Source organism: Danio rerio, chromosome 9 (genome assembly GCF_052040795.2).
Source record: "Danio rerio strain M-AB ecotype USA chromosome 9, GRCz13ab, whole genome shotgun sequence".
Taxonomy (NCBI): domain Eukaryota; kingdom Metazoa; phylum Chordata; class Actinopteri; order Cypriniformes; family Danionidae; genus Danio; species Danio rerio.
Genome location: NC_141029.1, coordinates 8581164 through 8599370, shown reverse-complemented (window position 1 = coordinate 8599370; position 18207 = coordinate 8581164). Strand labels below are relative to the sequence as shown.

At 35.5% G+C, this 18207-nt stretch overlaps 2 long non-coding RNA genes across 6 annotated transcripts in view; both read left to right on the top strand.

The window, feature by feature from the left end:
• Positions 1-18207, top strand: part of LOC147835238 (uncharacterized) — a 228888-nt gene that overhangs the window by 9488 nt on the left and 201193 nt on the right. The window lies entirely within an intron of this gene.
• On the top strand, positions 3497-6494 carry LOC108191363 (uncharacterized). The gene is made up of 7 exons (XR_015499092.1): positions 3497-3602; positions 3739-3826; positions 4567-4650; positions 4769-4823; positions 4923-4998; positions 5073-5249; positions 5587-6494. It is a non-coding gene; the product is annotated as an uncharacterized LOC108191363 (long non-coding RNA).

Sequence of the window (18207 nt, the reverse complement as noted above, 5' to 3'; positions counted from 1 at the left end):
TGGACACCCAAACTGGTTATCAAAGGTAAATTACTGTAGCAAATGATAATAAAAACAATAAAAAAAGTATTTGTTTTATAATCTATGGAGCTGTTTAAGAAAGTTCCAGTTTAAGATTTTGACGATATGATAGCCTTGGATAAAAATATCACAGTATTGTGATTACTGCCCTTAAATATATTGTTTTTAAAAGCCTGGTTAAAAAAATAAATAAACAACAAGTTTTTTCCTTATTAAACACAATATATTTTATTTTAAGTAGCAATTCAAATATTTTGGAGCAGTAAACATGTCAGGCTAAATAATTAAAATGAACCATCAATTTCTTCTGTCTTCATTAGTTTAACTTAAAAAGGCAAATTTTTAATGTGAACTGAGACACTGCATTGTACAGGTCCAGCATGCTTGGATGTTGGTTTATAAGTGATTTGTTTTTCCATTCCCTTTATAAAGTACACCTTACTAGCACCAGGTTGGACCCGCTTTTGCCTTCAGAACTGCCTTAATCATTCGTGGCATATTATATCAACAAGGTACTGGAAATATTCCTCAGAGATTTTGGTCCATGTTGACATGATAGCATCCTGCAGTTGCTGCAGATTTGTCGGCAAATCTCCCATTCCACCACATACCAAATTTGCTCTATTGGATTGAATTCTGGTGACTGTGGTAGCCATTTGAGTACAGTGAACTTATTGTCTTGTTCACGTTGGCGCATTATCCTGCTGGAAGTACCCATCAGAAGGTAATCTGTGGTCATAAAGAGAGAGGCAGCAACAAAACTCAGAGAGGGCCCAAATTGTGCCAAGAAAATATCCCTTACACCATTGCACCATTACCACAAGCCCTAACTGTTGATACAAGATAGGATGGATCCATGTTTTCATGTTGTTCTGACCCTACCATCTGAAAGTCGCAGCAGAAATCGAGACTCATCAGACCAGGCAACGTTTTTCCTTCTATTAAGTCTTCTGTTGTCCAATTTTGGTGAGCCTGTGTTTGTAGCCTCAGTTTCCTGTTCTTGGCCGACCGTAGTGGCACCAGGTGTGGCCTTCTGCTGATGTAACCCGTCCACCAGTTTGACGTGTTGTGCGATCAGACATACTCTTCTGCATACCTCAGTTGTAACAAGTGGTTATTTGAGTTACTGTTCTCTTTCTATCAGCTCAAACCAGACTGGCCATTCTGCTCTAACTTTGGCATCAACAAGGCATTCGCACACACAAAACTGCCGCTCACTGGTTGAGCATGAAAGATGGTTGAGCATGAAAATCCCAGTAGATCAGCAATTTCTGAAATACTCAGACCAGCCCGTCTGGCACTAACAACCATGTCACATTCAAAGTCACTTAAATCACCTTTCTTCCCCATTCTGATGCTCGATTTGAACTGCAGCAGATCGTCTTGACCATGTCTACATGCTTAAATGCATTGAGTTGCTGTCATGTGATTGACTGATTAGAAACTTGCGTTAACGAGCATTTGTATAGAAGTACCTAATAAAGCGGCCGGTAAGTGTATATTTCTTGATTCGTGGGCTAATCAGTAGCTTATGATATGGAGGGTCCTTTTCTGCTGGAGATATTGTTGCTCTAATAAAACTCAACAAAAATAGCTGTAAAAAAAAACCCAAATACATTTACATATACTGAAGGAACGGTATAACAGAAATTTTTAGTTTTTGACTTTCAAGCTTGAATTTTTCAGACCTTGGTAAACCTTGAACTCGGTTATAGTCCTTTCTTGAGCTGTTTACACCTGGTCACTTTGTGCATTTTTCCTCTGATCAGATTTGTGATTTGTGAAAACAGTTCCAATAACAGTACATTTGGCAAACAAATGTGTCTTCTCTGATTATGATTTCAATGCACTATGCAAAGTTAACTTCATCAGCTTAAAATGCGGTGTATATGATACTTATTTCATTCCTATTGTTTGTACAGTAACCTAAGATTTATATTTGACATACAATATTTCCTTTTACTCAGGCTACAGGCATTTTACACCACATGTGCTCCATAAAACATCATTAATCACAGTGTGCTTTGCACTTTCTGTCATAATAAGCTAAATGAAACATCTGTTTTTGTCATATAGATACATAATAGGGCTGCACAAATATAAAAAACAAACAAACATTGCAATGTTTTGTTTTTCTTCAGTATATATTGTGATATGAATATAATTCATTATTCATATATTGCAATATATCATGCAAATATTATTTATATATTTACAAATTTAAATATATATCAATTAAAATTTAAAAAGTTTAAATTGAGATAGATTTAAATATTTGAAAATAATTATCCAAAAATATACAAAATAAAATAAACCAATTAAAGCACAGATGAAAACAAAACAAATATAAAAATTAAATGATCAGTAAAATAAAATAATTAAGATATTCAGTAATATAAAATATGTAAATGTTGACAGTGCAGTTCCTGCATATTGCAATATTAATGCAGAAGCAATGTATTACATAGCCCAACACAAAACATAACTGTAAAGAGTTTTTTTTTTACTTTTACTCCCTAAAATTAAAACACTGTGCTTTTGTAAATGAACTGAATCAGTGTTTCCTCTTGGATTTTTTCCAGATGTGGCGGCAGACCTTTCACACAAATCCACATATGCGCTATTTCAATGACAAATGGAGAAAAGTCGTGGGCACAGTAAGTCGAGATTGCATTTTTGTAACACGAGCATGCAAATCTTTTTGCTTGTGCGCCGATTTCCTCTGTTTGTGCACAAAACTTCTTGCACGCCTTCAAATATACGCTGCTCAAGCAAAGCTCTTCTTATGCGTTCAAATAAATGTTGCTGAAGTGTGATTTAGCGCGTTTATGTAACAAGTACACTCTCAGAAAAAAAGGTACAATGAGGGTACAATTTTGTTCCTAGAGGGAACAAAATATAAAATTGTACCTTTAAAGGTCCCATATTGGTCCTTAGGGTACAATTTTGTACCCAAATGGGCTATAAAGGTACAAATGTCCAGATTTAGGTTTGAAAGGTACATTTTTGTACCTTTTATAGCACATTTGGATACAAAATTGTACCGTAAAGGACCAATTTGGCACCTTTAAAGGTCAGTTATATATTTTGTTTCCCTATAGGAACAAAATTGTACCCTCAGCTCATGATAAGATCAAGACACTATATAACACTAATTTAAATGTATTAATACTAAACATTAATACTAAAATACATAATTTAAAAATATAATAAATAAATAAATTGATTGAATTAAATATTTTAATAATTAATTTTTTTCATGTATTTAAAATACATTTTTTTTCAAAAATGTTAATAATTTAATTTATAATTAAATGTAATTTTAATCATTAAAAACGTAAATACTGGTCTTTGCTTACTGTTTAAGTCCCTATAGTATATATGGGATGTAGAATAAGAACCATGCAGAGGGACAGCATCTTCATACAGGTGGTGATGTTGCTGTCTCTTTAAGAATTTGGCTTGTTGAGACGTTATAGTAGTGTTTGTTACTGAGGCGGTCGGTCGAGTATGCTGGCTGTTTACACAGAACTTCACACGCTTTTCAAAGAAAAGTCTATTTTGGAGTCCACACTTTTCAGGTAAGAATGTATTAAAGATATATTTTCAGTCTCATTTTTACATGTGAAGCCCTGTTCTGTTGATTTTGTCTGACTCTCTGGCCTCGGCTTTCCCCCGCTTTGTGCTCCGGGCTGGCTGGTGTACGTTGGCCTGCAGGATGGAGTTTGCTAAGATGTCTGCAGCTTATTAAAGAAGTTAATACAACGTGATATCGAAGTCACCGAGGGACATAACGTTATAGAAGGTAAGTACTATATGCTGTTAGTTTTCTCGGTGTAAAAGTTCCCTTTATCGCCTACGTTACGTATTCGCGCCTTATATGTTACGTTACGTTACTGCTTTATTAATAAGTGTTGCCACGGCGGAATATAATCGCAACCCAGATAGCAAAATACACTTGGGCCAGTTGCGGCTAGATTCTCGCCTGCCCGAGTCCGTCTGCTGTATCGTTACTCGGGCCAGATGCGGCGGCAGAAGCGAGCCGACGCTGCCGTAACCGTGCACCGGAATCGGGCCGTGAGTAATGTGCGGTGTGGCCCGGAGCTGGCGCGACTGAAGTCTTCATATACCTTGATATAAAACCTTTTGTTATTAATACTGGAATTTGTAATTATCGATAATGTTTTACATTTTGAGGCCATTTTCTAGCCACGGTTGACCGCGGAAATGTAATTTTAGACGGTTATATACACCGCCATTTTGTGAAGAAAAATCACAATTTTGTCACCGGCAAAGCGACTGATTATGTAAACGTGGCTAGTTACAAACGTGGCGTGTGTATGCTTGTACATATCTTCGTTTCAGTGTCTAACGTTAAGTTACATTAATGTTGAGGAGTGTCCACAAACTCTCATGTCCAGAATTGTTGGTGCTTTACTATCGTTTAACGTTATACTTATATATAAATAAAATACTATAAATAAATAGTTATTGCTTTATCTTATTGCTTTCCTGAAGTTTATGAAGTTTCCAATTGTATTTCAGGACAAGATTGAACAACATAATGTAGGCTAACAGCATCAGAGCAATGAAGGCATGTCATATGAAAGCATGGCTCAGTTACAAGATGTAAGTATGTTTCATTATCTATACCATGGTTTTAATGGCTTACATACTATTTTAAATTTGTAGGTTTTTACTTACAAACAACAATAAATGTACACCCACGTTTAAAATTATTTTCTAGGTTTTCATCAAAAGATGAGAGATCAACTGAAGAATGCTAAGGACCTGACTTTAAGGTACTCTTTCTAAACTTTCTCCACTTGATTAATATTATTAAATTCTAGCTTTGGATGGATTCCTTCATATTTGTTTGTATGCCACATCTTATGTTCCAGGAATTGATTTTACAGCAGCACTTCTCATGTTGCCAGCCTTGTTAAGCGAGACACTTCAACATTTCGTTGTGCTCTGGTGCGTATGTTGTTTTCTGTTCAGTATATGCTGTGATAAATGCATTTTATAATGCTTGATATTCTTTATATTAGGATGATGCAGTGGGTAGTGCTGTCACCTTACAGCAAGAAGGTCGCTGGTTCGAGCCTCGGCTGGGTCAGTTGGCATTTGTGTGAGGAGTTTGCATATTCTTCCAGTGTTCGTGAAGGTTTCCTCCAAGTGCTCCGGTTTCCCCACAAGTCTAAAGACATGCGCTATAGCTGAATTTGGTAAGCTTATTTGTCTGTAGTGTATAAATGTGTGTGTGAATAAGTGTGTCTGGATGTTTCGTAATACTGGGTTGCAGCTGGAAGGGCATCTGCTGCATAAAACATATGCTGGATAAGTTGGTGGTTCATTCCACTGTGGCGACCCCAGATTAATAAAGGGACTAAGCCAAAAAGAAATTGAATGAATGAATGAAATTTATATTAGTCTTTTAATCTGTGATACTTTTTTTTTTAAATCGGTGAATATTAATTATTTGACTTTCTATGCATGTTGATTTTCTCTTCATCAGTGATAGAGTGACTGATATTAAAGTAATTATTGCTTTGTCAGTTACAGTGAATCATCTTCACCACATCCAACAGTTCAAGTACAGGAGGAGGCCACCGACTGGACAACTGTGTTAACAAGACGAGTCACGGCAGTCTTCAGAGTTGATGGGATTGCGATTGGCCGGGCTAATGGTGTGGATGAATATACATTTTTGACATATCCATCTTATTAGAAGAACACCTTGATGTTTCTGCAGTGGAATGTTTTGAATGAACGGTGGACGGTGACAAGCCTCGATCTACTCCAGTTACCAGAGTGATCTACCTTGTTTTTTGTTTCTCTACATGCTCTTGGGATAATCACAATCAAGTTAATCCAGCACACTGCTATCATTCATGCATAAAGCAAATTTTTAAATAACTTGTGGTCCTAATGACTATCAAAGAACATTTTCCAGATATGAGTGCCTTACATGTCATGTTTATCAAAAGCATAAACACATATTGTGTTACAACAAATTAAAACTCCACTTGAGGATGATGAGGAGTAATCTACTGGTGTTGAGGAAGAGGCTACTGATGTATTTGGTTTTCTGCACTGTTGAAGCAATTTATAGAGAAACATTGCCTTCATTCTGAAATACAGAGAAAATTTTGATGACAAATTATTTATTATGACTGGGTATTCTGACTAAAGACAAATACTTTGGACTTTATAAAGTGAAGTACTTGATGTAGCCTGTGTAATGTGTTTATAAATCTTAAACAGTATTCTTGTGGTCTTTGTATTAAGGGTAGATTATATACTGTACAGTGAGTGAACAATTTTTATTTGTTTTCTAAATTGTTCTTTTTACTGTTTTACATGTCTGCTTTATATTTACTGTGTAATTTTATTTCTTGACACATTCAGTTGTGAGTTGTAATGAAATATTTCTACATTAATAAATAAAAATGGACATCTGCGAACCAAAATATTTTATTTATTTATTTGTGCATGCAGTCACCAAAGGATCAAAATGCCTGGGTCAGTACCCTGAAAATGCTATATAATATAAAAAGGTACATTTTTGTACCTTCGGTGGGGGTACAAAATTGTCCCTTAAAGGGTACAAATGTAGAAGGTACAATTTTGTACCTTAAAATAGAGGTACAAATTTGTACCCTTAAGGGTACCACCCCAGTGACGGGCCATTTGTACCCTAAAAGGTACAATTTTGTACCTTTTTTTCTGAGAGTGTATGTCCTCAACATTTATTAGATTTGCTAGGAATATTTATGAATGTCTCCAATAGACCTTCTGAGCGGTATTATTTAGGGCTGCTCAATTATGGGAAAAATCATAATCACGATTAGTCAAAATTATTAGCGCTCCTGGGAATTATTTTTATATATAAAAATTTTCCAAATGATGTTTAATAGAGGAATTTATTTGATTGTCTGCAGAAGAAACGACTGTTATACAATGACTTGAATAATTACACTAATTAAGCCTTTGAATGTCACTTTAAGCTGAATACTAGTAAAATATAATGTACTGTCATAGCAAAGATAAAAGAAAACGGTTATTAGAGAGGAGTTATTAAATCTGTTATGTTTAAACTGTGCTTTATGCATCTTCACTGTAAGAAAAAACTTTAGCTACAAAAGTCCTTCAGTCAAGAGCAGTGAGGGATTTTCTCTTGTTGTTTGATTAATAATAAAAAAGGCGGCAGCAGGAATATTCCACACTGTCTCTTTAAAAAAAGTGCAGCTCTGATATGGTTTCTCTTTCACATGTCTTTTGATTCTCAACTTGTTTGTTTATTACACAAATGTGCATGTATTTGACCATTAAAAGCGCTCACATTAAGATGGTGTTAGATGTGTGTGTTCTGCTCGTCTCCGAGCCTGTCCAAGCATCACACAACAGCATGTGCTCTTTCTCGCTTGTAAAAATATGAATGATTAGAACCTAAATCAATGAATGATGCGCATCCCGTGCTGCAAATGTTACATTACAGCACATTTTAGTCATTTTCACATTGAACTGAGCTTTACAGAGCAACAAATGTGTACAACTAGAAAGGGGGACTAGAAATATGTTGTAATAATCGCTTATCTCGATTAATGTTTTTTCATAATCGTTAGAAGCCAAAATTGAAATCGGATTTTCAAGTAATTGCACAGCCCTAGTATTATGCATCCTGAAGTACAGTGAAACGGCTATAAAAGCAAGATAAAGTCATTGTATGCAGAACCACAGACCTTTATCTATAAATAAAGAATAATTATGGAAACTGTGTTCATCCTAACTGAAAGCTACGTTGTGTTTGCTGGCCTTACTCATCGCGCACCTGTCAGTCAGTCAGTCAGTCAGTCAGTCAGCACGTAACCTTAAAGGGTTAAACAAATAAAGTACAGCACTACTACAATTACAGAAAAGTTTACACTGTTATAATTCACTTACCTTTTAATAAGTTTTGGTGCAATTATAACCCGCTATTAAAAAACAACAACAATGACTGAATGTTTTGAATGAGAAGCTAATGTAGCCGTGACGGGATGCATTTTGGTGTGGCGCCCCACCATGGAAGAATGAATGTAGCGGAAACCATAAATATTCTACTATATTTTTTCTCTCTACATTCACAGAGACGGCCTACTACTGTAGGTGTCTGTTGCCACTCTGTTGTTAGTACTGTTATTTGATCTTAATTTAACATTCTAATTAGGGCTGAACGATTAATCTGAAAAAAGATCATGATCTCGATTCGACCCTACACACGATCTTAATTCAGTTTTTTTTTTACGATTCAGCCAAATATATTTTTAAAATCAGAAGAGAAGCTTAAAGGCGGCTGCACAGGTCCTCACAGGAACATACAGTAACCACCTTCAAATGGCGTTAGAAGTGTCACATACTGTATTTATAAGGTACAATTCACCCAGAAATGTAATTTCTGTCACATGTAAGGATTTTTTTGTTTGTTTGTTTTTATTTCAACTTTATAATTATGAATAGTTGTATTCTGATGTCATCATTTTACTGTGAATTAACAAACAGGACATATTGAAAGTCTGTTCAAGTCCATTATAATGACTGTACAAAATTTAGCATTTTAAGCAACAGTAGAGCTACACATAGGCCTAATATTATTAGTCTTGTTTTACCATATCATCACTTTAGAATTAAAAGGTTCTATCTGACACTTTTTTAAAATTTAGTTATTTACAAATTCTTATTAAATGACAGCTTATTGTTTACATTTTAAGACTGTTTGCTGTTTGGATTGCAAAAACTTTAAAGCTCAATATCACAAAATCATTCAGAACGCAGATAGAACCTTATAATTCCAAGGTGATGATATGTTTGAGAATTAACAATAATAATAGCCTACTCATATTAACCTTTATTTTACATCTAAAGAATCGTGAGAAAGAATCGTGATCTCGATTTTAAGCAAAACTAATTCGAATTCTAATTTTAGCCTGAATCTTGCAGCCCTAATTCTAATTGTATTACATAACATTTAACATAACGTAAAACAGAACAAAATAAAATGAACACCTAAAGTTGTATCTGTGGCGTTGCATTATGTCCGACTATGTCTTATAGTTTATAACCTGCTTATTCTTACATTTTGGGAGGAGAAAAATTCACATGTGTTATGTGGTTTCACTACCTGAATTTAGTCCTGTCGAGGTCTATCTGAAATGCATCTCAGATAACCTCCTGAAGTGGTTTAAGTGGATTTATATCAATCTCAAATACATTTCAGAGGACATTAACACCTGCATTTTATGCAAACGAATATCCTACAAAAATAAAAATAAAATAAAACTCATGAAGTGACAAGGTTTAAAAATCCATAGTGTTCTGAATGTGTTTTAAGGTCTGTTTTTATCTAGCACATTGTCATAATTTAAAATGCTATTAAATAAACAATAAAAAAGTTTCACTTAATGGCCCCCAGATTTCACTATTTGAAAGTCCATGTACATTCAATGTTACCTGACAGATATCTTGCCACTGTCTGAGTGCGTCTGCTATTGGGTTGATCGACAGCGGCATGCCAGCAGCTCTTTCTTTTTTAGCTTGCCGTAAATCGTCAGCAGCTTTGGAGAAGCACTGCCGAGGTCTTCAATAATTAAACTAATTAACAGAACGATTAGCACGATGAGATGGTGCTGACAGAGCACAGGCAGCAGCGACTGTGGCGATGTCTGGGTTTTTTGTCTGGCAGAAGCTAAACCACCAGAGAGAGATATAATGAGCTTTATTAAGCAAGGATTAATGTTTGCAAAGTAATCAAGAAAAACTCAATACAACATTTACACAGAATGAGAAGGAGGATTTTGTTGGGTTGAAATGTTTCCTTATGTTTGGGGATGCTTGGATTTCAACATATAGCATATAGATATCAATGTGGTGTGTCATTGGCCCATAAACATTTGCTGCTTGTTATCAGACTATTTCATAACTGTAACAAGAATGAATTCGAGCATGTTAAAACAGCTATTATAACATTATTTATCAATATGTAATACTTTTTTGATTCTTGGAAGCTATAGAAATGGGCTCTATGTACAGAGTTTTAAAGCCAACAATAAACTTCTGGTGAAATTTTCAATTTTACTAGTTTTTACAGGATCAATGCTGTAACCTAATTAAAATACATTCAATTAAATAGACCTAAGCATTAATGTAGTTGTTTAAGCATAAAATTAAATGAAAGATCGTTGTAACCACTAGTGTCATCAGTAGCAATTGGCTAGTGCAGAGATTGCTTTGAAAATACTGGTGTAATAAGCTGTCATATTTTAAAGACATGGAGGGGGAAATGTAAGATAATACAGTGCTTCTTGTCCGATCTGAGACCCACTTCATATCATATAGCAAACAGGCAGTGAAGATTGCTGATTATTTAAGAAATCAGATCTTAAACACGACAATTTTGTAATGGAAAAACAGTTCATCGGAAGCCCTTGGGCTGTCTGGCTGAAAGTTAAAAGTCTGTGTTAATAAAGTCCATTAAATATTGCTTTTGTTTACATCCCTCAAAATGGTCTATAGACTTTTAATATGTATTAAGTTAACATTCTTATTTTATTATTTAACATTTAAATGAAGGGGCTAACATAGAAAGAAAAAAGAAAAAAGAAATAGAAAAAAAAAAACATCCCAAACTGGCATCTGTGGTGTTCCTATAATTTAACGTTTTAATTTTTAGGATTGGGACTTGGATACTGGTGCTAAATCAATATTTTTTAAATGGTAGGGTACCCGTGCCTGAACCAATACTTTTGACCCACAAAATTATGATGAATGACTCTAGAAAAATCTTTTCACTTGACACTTTTATTTTATTTTAATCATTTAACCGAACAATATAATTAAAGTTTAAAGTACACCTCGATTAATATTTTATATATTTGAATTAAATGGCATTAATCTATGTCTTTTTATACTTGGTTTGTAAGCACAATTTAAAGATTTGCATTATGCAAATAACATTACATATTCCCAGTGCCCTTGAATGTTTCATTAGGTTTGACATGTTTACCCCCTTGCAGGCAACTTTTGTAAAGCATCTGTTTTACATTGCTGTGTCAGAATTCTTGCTTGTAAAATGCAGCCATATTTAGATCACTTAGTTTAAGCAAATTTGATGAACGCGATGATGCATGTTGATGAATCTGAAGGCAGTCACTCCCTGTATGTGTTGCCTTCCTGCATGCGTTTGTGTGTGCATTCACTAAGCATTCCCTAAGCAACAACAAACGCCTAATGGTGTCTGTATTGTATACAGACTGGTATTAAATAAATAACTGAAGTTGTTTAGAATTAAATAATACACAACGCATACCTATCTGTGCCTTTGATATACCCCTTGATTGTTCCTACGTCCTTGTTGCAGCTCCAGTGGCACTGAAATTAGGCACCGAAATGTATTCTGATTCGGTCTGGTGCTTACTTATGGCCCGTTTCCACTGAGAGGTACAGTGTGGTATGGTACGGAATGTTACAGTTCCCCTTTTTTAGATTTACAGGTCGTTCACATATCATAAGAGAAGCGCTTTTCACAATACAGTTGCTTTATACACACAAATACTTGTATTAATGTTCATTTCTAAGCTTTCTAAGAACATGATTTGATTATAACTGCAGATCAATGATCTGTAACATCTGCGCTTATATAAAATAAATAAATAAATGCAACATATATGAACACATACAGACTCTTACAGTCTCAGATATGTTACCAATTACATAAAAACCACACACAGCATACATTTAGTCCTTATTTGGGTTTAAAAACAACACAAAATATTGAACAGTCAGAGCAAACCTCTCGTATGTCTTTAATCTTCACCAGCACGTCACCTCTGTTAGAAAGAAATTCCATCAGTTCCAGTTCATAAAAGTCAAAAATGACTTTGACTTTGGTGATGATAAAAGTTGAAACATGATCAAACTGCCATGTTTAAATTGTAGAAAGCATGATTTGCTGCTGTTTTTTTTGGCTTCCCCTTTGTTTTTTTGCGCTTCACTCTCGCCTTTGTCCCTTTCTGAAAGGATCGGATATCAGAAGCGCTTTAATGATTACGCTCACATTATTAATATGAGCTCAAGAAGTATGTTATATTAAATATAGACGCCAGGCACGCTGGAGAAAGTGAAACCGCTCGCACTTTTAGACGGGCTTGTAAAACAACAACAACAGGACACAGCAGATTTGGTTCTTCTTGGCTTTGTGGCTGTTTATCAAGGCAACGACAAGGTTTGTTTGAGTTCTGGTCGACCATGGCTTGTTATTATATGTATGTGTTATTATGGTGTAATGTCTCAGCTGTTTTTAAAAATGGCGCTTTCTCTGTTTTCATTCTCCTGCTACTGCGAGTGACGTAGCTCTGTAAACCAAAAGCGTTCAGCTGTGTGTCTTGCTCTGCCTTTTGGTACCTTTTTTTGTGCTAGGTTACCAAAAAGTGATGGTACGGTTCGCTTTTAGGTACTGTTTGACAATGTAAATGATCAGAAAAGCGTACCGAACAGAACCGTACCATACCACTCAGTGGAAATGGGCCAGTAGATACTGGCACAGGGTTTTGGTACCCAACCCTATTAATTTTATCAGTTAACATGAAATAAAGGGTCAAAAAGTATAAACAAATGAAAAATAAAATAAAATGAAACAAACATCCTGAACTAGCATCTGTGGTATGTAACCGACTGTTATTTCTCAATATGCAGTATGTATTTTTACAGCACCGAGGGTCCTTATTTTAAGTCGTTATGCTCCATAAAACATTAGGCATAAAGCTGTATGAAAACATGAATCAGTAGGCAGTTAAATATAGTCTGTAAAGGCTGCATTGTTTCCTTGGTAACTGCAGCCTTGACCTTAGTCATATTGCCCAAGTGTGTTGTTTTTCAAGCTCTTTGTGCATGGCCTTCTGTTGCTACATGTCACTCTGAAGGATTTTTACGGGCCTCCATCATCATATTATTTAGTGATAAAGGCCTGTTGCATCCTATTTTCTAAAACAGCATGAGGTAGCAAAGTTCAAACCAATGCTTGAGTCTGAACAGGGCAGAAAGCACGCCAGAAGCGCCTCTCCGCGACGCGCCGCACCACGCAGCGACATGGATTTTAGAATTCTAAAGAGGTTTCTATACACACCGGCGCCGCCCAGCCACGATTAACGACGCAGTTCATATTAGGACTTGAGTCAGGATTAAGGTGATAAGAAATCACTGTTTACAGGGTAGAATCAGAGTATTGTCTTAATTGCATTATAATTGGACTATTGGTGTCCGTGTAAGCGTTCTCAATGAGAGCATTTGGGGTGGACCTAAGTTGGCATGGGCTGGTATAAGATTCTGAAAGTATGATACACTTGGATAATAACACGGTTTTGCGATTACTGCTCTAAAATATGTTCTTTTTAAATGTCTGGGTAAAACAAACTAAACCCCTTCCCCTTTGAACACAATATATTTTAATTTGAGAAACATTTTAAATATTTTGGAGCAGTAAACATTAAGGGTGTCACGATTTCGATTTTTAATCTTAATAGATCGAAATTTGTTAAACTGCAGACGCAGGAGACCCGTCGACAGAGCTTAAATCCTCTCCTCTTTCAATGAAGTCGACGGTGTGGAAGTATTTTGGATTTCAAGTTAGTTATGTTGACAACGTTCGTGTTGTCGACAAAAAACAACACAGTTTGCAAGCTCTGCTATGTACGTATTACGGTTGGGATGATAGACGATGGGTGCATCGCGATCCTCCGCCCCGCACCCGTTGCAAATCCGCTCGCGAAAAATACACACTTAGGCCCTGTTTACACTAATATGTCTTTGTTTTTAAATGGCACTTTAGAATGACAACGATCCACATCCACACTGGCGTGTAGCATTTCTGAGCAGCCCTCCTTCCTCACTACCGCTGAAAACGCACTTTACGTGACCACACACACACTCATTCACACACAGACGCACACACATTGTCATGCGCTCGAGACAGCGGGTCAAGGCAGTCAGCGGGTCAGTAGACTGCTTCCATCTTTTACTTTTACACAAGTTCTGAGTCATTTTAGCGAACACCTCAGATACTGTTGGCTGGTTCCTGTTGGTTGTGCACCTTTTTTACCGACGCCATTATAACGACACAGATCACTGCCTATTCACGAGTCCCGCAGAAAAAGTGATTGACAGGTGGTAATTATGTGTGTAACTTACCTTTATTCATTTACTGCATGATTTGTTTATGGGTAAAACAAAGACCATGCAAGTCAGGTAGTTTAAACGGTAGGCTACTAATAATTAATTCGTTATTAATTAATTAATTGTTCATAATCGAAAATCAAATCGAATCGTGACTTTAGAATCGAAAATGTAATCAAATCGAGGATTTGGAGGATCATGACACCCTTAGTCAGACTAAATAATTCAAAGAATATTTGACTTCTACTGTCTTCATTAGTTTCAAAAACACAAATTTCTTTAAAATTTAAAACAACATTTGGAGATCATTTTTTGCTGGAGATACTGTTGTCATAAAAATCAAACCAAAAAAAAAAAAACATCAATAAAAAATCATTCATATGCCATAGCAGAAATTTTTAAAACCTTGACTTTACCTTGTAATGGTTATCGTTCTATGCCTAGGCCTAAGATTGCTGCAGTGACCGCATGTATCAAAACAGAAAACGTGAAGTTTCCAAACTCCGATTTTAAACGGTCATTTTATTTTAAAATCTCTTTTAATTCTTGAATAAATGTGTGTAAGACTAAAACAAATCTTCAAGTAATTCGATTAGCTCCAATGCCAAAATTAATTTGCCCATGCTTCGCTTTTCATTTAACTATACGCAAAGCATTGCATTTATTGTGTTTAATATTATTGATGAACAACTTGTTTGGGACATAAGTGCAGAAGATGCTTCAGAATAAAAATGGCACAGGGGCAAGGAGAAAATTCAGACCAAAGAAAACAGCAGAAAGTGGGGATGTCCCTTTAAGGGAAAAATTCTCTAGTCCGAGTCATTTGGTTTGGAGTATCTATCGATTCCGAAACCCGATAGATAATCCATAAAAAATTAAAGAAGAGTGAAGAACTAGATCCAGGATTTTTTTTTTATTTTTTATTTAATTAATCTTATTTTAACATTCAACAACTCTTTTAAAAAACAGAGCACTTCTGTGAGGTAGCTTCAACAAGCAATTAATAAATAACATTAATTCTTCACTTTTAAACTTTAGTACAACAGTAAATATATCTAAAAAATTAAATATGTTACCTTACTCTGGTTAATTCATTAGAGTGTTACTCACCAGAGTATACATGTTTGGTTGTTGTTTTTTTTTGTTTTTTTTTTATTACTCGATTGTTTGATTACAAGCAAGATCTACGATCTGCATTAACATCCTCTTGGTAAGTCTGATGTTGAACGTCACAGTTTCTGAGTTCAACCACTGTACCATATGCCAAAATCAAATTACTACTACAGATCTATGAATAATGATCCTTTCATGTCAATATTGAATTATCAGATGGTCCCCGCAGTGATTAATCTTTCATTAATTATGGATGTCAGGGATGCCATGGAATCGGAGATATATGGTAGCTTAGATCTTGAGTTTTTAAAAGATTAGTTAAATGTGATACAAATAAATAGTGGTCATAAAAGCCATGTGTCATCATCATCTTTGGCTGCTAATGGAAACTGTCGTCACTGGCCTAAAGTGGCATCAGATGGGCATGTGTTTGCAAACGCTGCCGTGCACTTACAGATTATTAATAACAGGAAATGTGCTTTATCCTTTGGGAAGATGAGAGATAAACTGCTACACTTTGCATCTCTCTCTCTCTCTCTCTCTCTCTCTCTCTCTCTCTCTCTCTCTCTCTCTCTCTCTCTCCCTCTCTCTCTCTCTCCCTCTCTCTCTCTCCCTCTCAAAAATGGAGGTTTACAACCATTCTATTGCCAGCAACATTCAGGCTGAATATTCCCCAACATACATATTAAAAGATATATTTTACATATAAATGCTTATGATATATATTTTTTTAGAATAAAAAGTTTCAGAAGATTTTTAGAAGATGGATTTGGCTTTGTGTGAGCCCAGAAGTTGTTTAGACTTTTATTTCAGCATGTTGATATACAATGGGTACGGTAAGTATTCAGACCCCCTTAAATTTTTCACTCTTTGTTCTGTTGCAGCTATATATATATATATATATATATATATATATATATATATATATATATATATATATATATATATATACACAGTTGAAGTCAGAATTATTAGCCCCCATGAATTATTAGACTGCTTGTTTATTTTTTCCCCAATTTCTGTTTGATAGAGAGAATATTTTTTCAACACATTTCTAAACTTAATACTTTTGCTAACTCATTTCTAATAATTGATTTATTGTATCTTTACCATGATGACTGTAAATAATATTTTACTAGATATTTTTCAAGACACTTCTATACAGCTTAAATTGACATTTAAAGGCTTAACTAGGTTCATTAGGTTAACTAGGCAGGTTAGGGGAATTAGGCAAGTTATTGTACAACAGTGATTTGTTCTGTGGATTATCAAGAAAAAATATAGCTTAAAGGGGCTAATAATTTTGTCCCTAAAATGGCCAAAATAAAACAAATAAGACTTTCTTTGGAAGAAAAAATATTATCAGACATACTGTGAAAATTTCTTTGCTCTGTTAAACGTCATTTGGGAAATATTTAAAAAAGAAGAAAAAAGTTAGAAGGGGGCTAATAAATCTGACTTTACCTGTATATATTATTCTTTATGCACATCATTTCCCATGGCAAATGAATTGTATAGAGGGTGTTGTTAACGGTCTAGGCTGTAATAAATTTGAAAGTTCTTGTTTATCCTATTATTTACCATGGATATGTGGACATGAAGCATTACATCATGAAAATGTACTTGAAAGTTCTGTAAAAGTTTTGGAAAAGTCATGGAATTTTAGTAGTAAAAATGTGTATGAACCCTGTATTACAGGACCGCCATTCCAAATGCAGATGCAAATGGTCAGACTTAAATTGAATATTACCAAAACAATTGTAAATTTAGATTTTTAATGTTAAATAAAACCATACTGACCCAATACATGTGCCAAGTAGTAAATGGATTTATTCATCAACTAGTTTAAATGTCAAGTACTGCATAAGTACACAAGTTCTTTGGAAATCTCTATATTTTGCTTCACAGACCACCGTTAATGAAAAGCCAAGTTCTAGGAAAACCGGACCTTGTTTCCTCCTGAAGATTTCATTAGCTTTGTGCACTAGCTTGTATGTGTGTGCTCCATGTTTGTGTCCTTCACTGTGGGCGTATTGATTTTCTTATTTATTTTTTGGACAACTGAAGTGAGTTTACCTGTTTGCGCCGCCTATTTGGGTGATTGCACATGGACTCTGTGTGTTTGTTTGTCAATTAGATTGGGGTAGGGAGAAGATGGAGTGTTTTCAGTATTGTTGGAAAGCACCTCACTTTTCTTCCCCTGGCATTTACAGGTAATCTGACATTTTCAGGTAATCTCCAGCAAACACACTTGCCGTTAACTGCTCCTTTGGGAGAGATCGGTCTGAGAGTGAGAAAGGGGCTATTGCTGTTCGGAACGACTAACATGGGGCGGGGCAAATTTACAACAAAGGTGACCTAGAGGAGTAGCCCCATATGGCTGGAGAGGCCAGGAGGGCCGGGGTGGCCAGGACTGTTATTACCACAGCATCAAGGGACAGTTTGAGAGCAATTACACCCCTAGACCATAACTCTCCCCCCTGCCCCCACACAGCTGTAATGGAGGACCTTTCAGCCTACACAAAATGGCCTCCTAGCCACTCTCATGAAAACAGAAATAAATCAGAAGAAAGTGGTAGCTCAAATGGTAGCAGGCAGATTGTGTGTGTGTGTGTGTGTGTGTGTGTGTGTGTGTTTGTGATTGCAAGGAATAATTGGAGAACACTGAACTGAGATGGATTGATCGATTTGACTGGTCACATATTGGGTATGTTGGGGAGTAAGGCTGAGTTTTGATTCAGATTCTTCGTTTTGATTCGATTCACAAGCTTTTGATTCGATTCTCTATTCAGTGAATACAGATTTAGTTAAAACCGTTTTGATATTTCCAAAACGTAATAGGATGAACATCATTTTACAAATTAT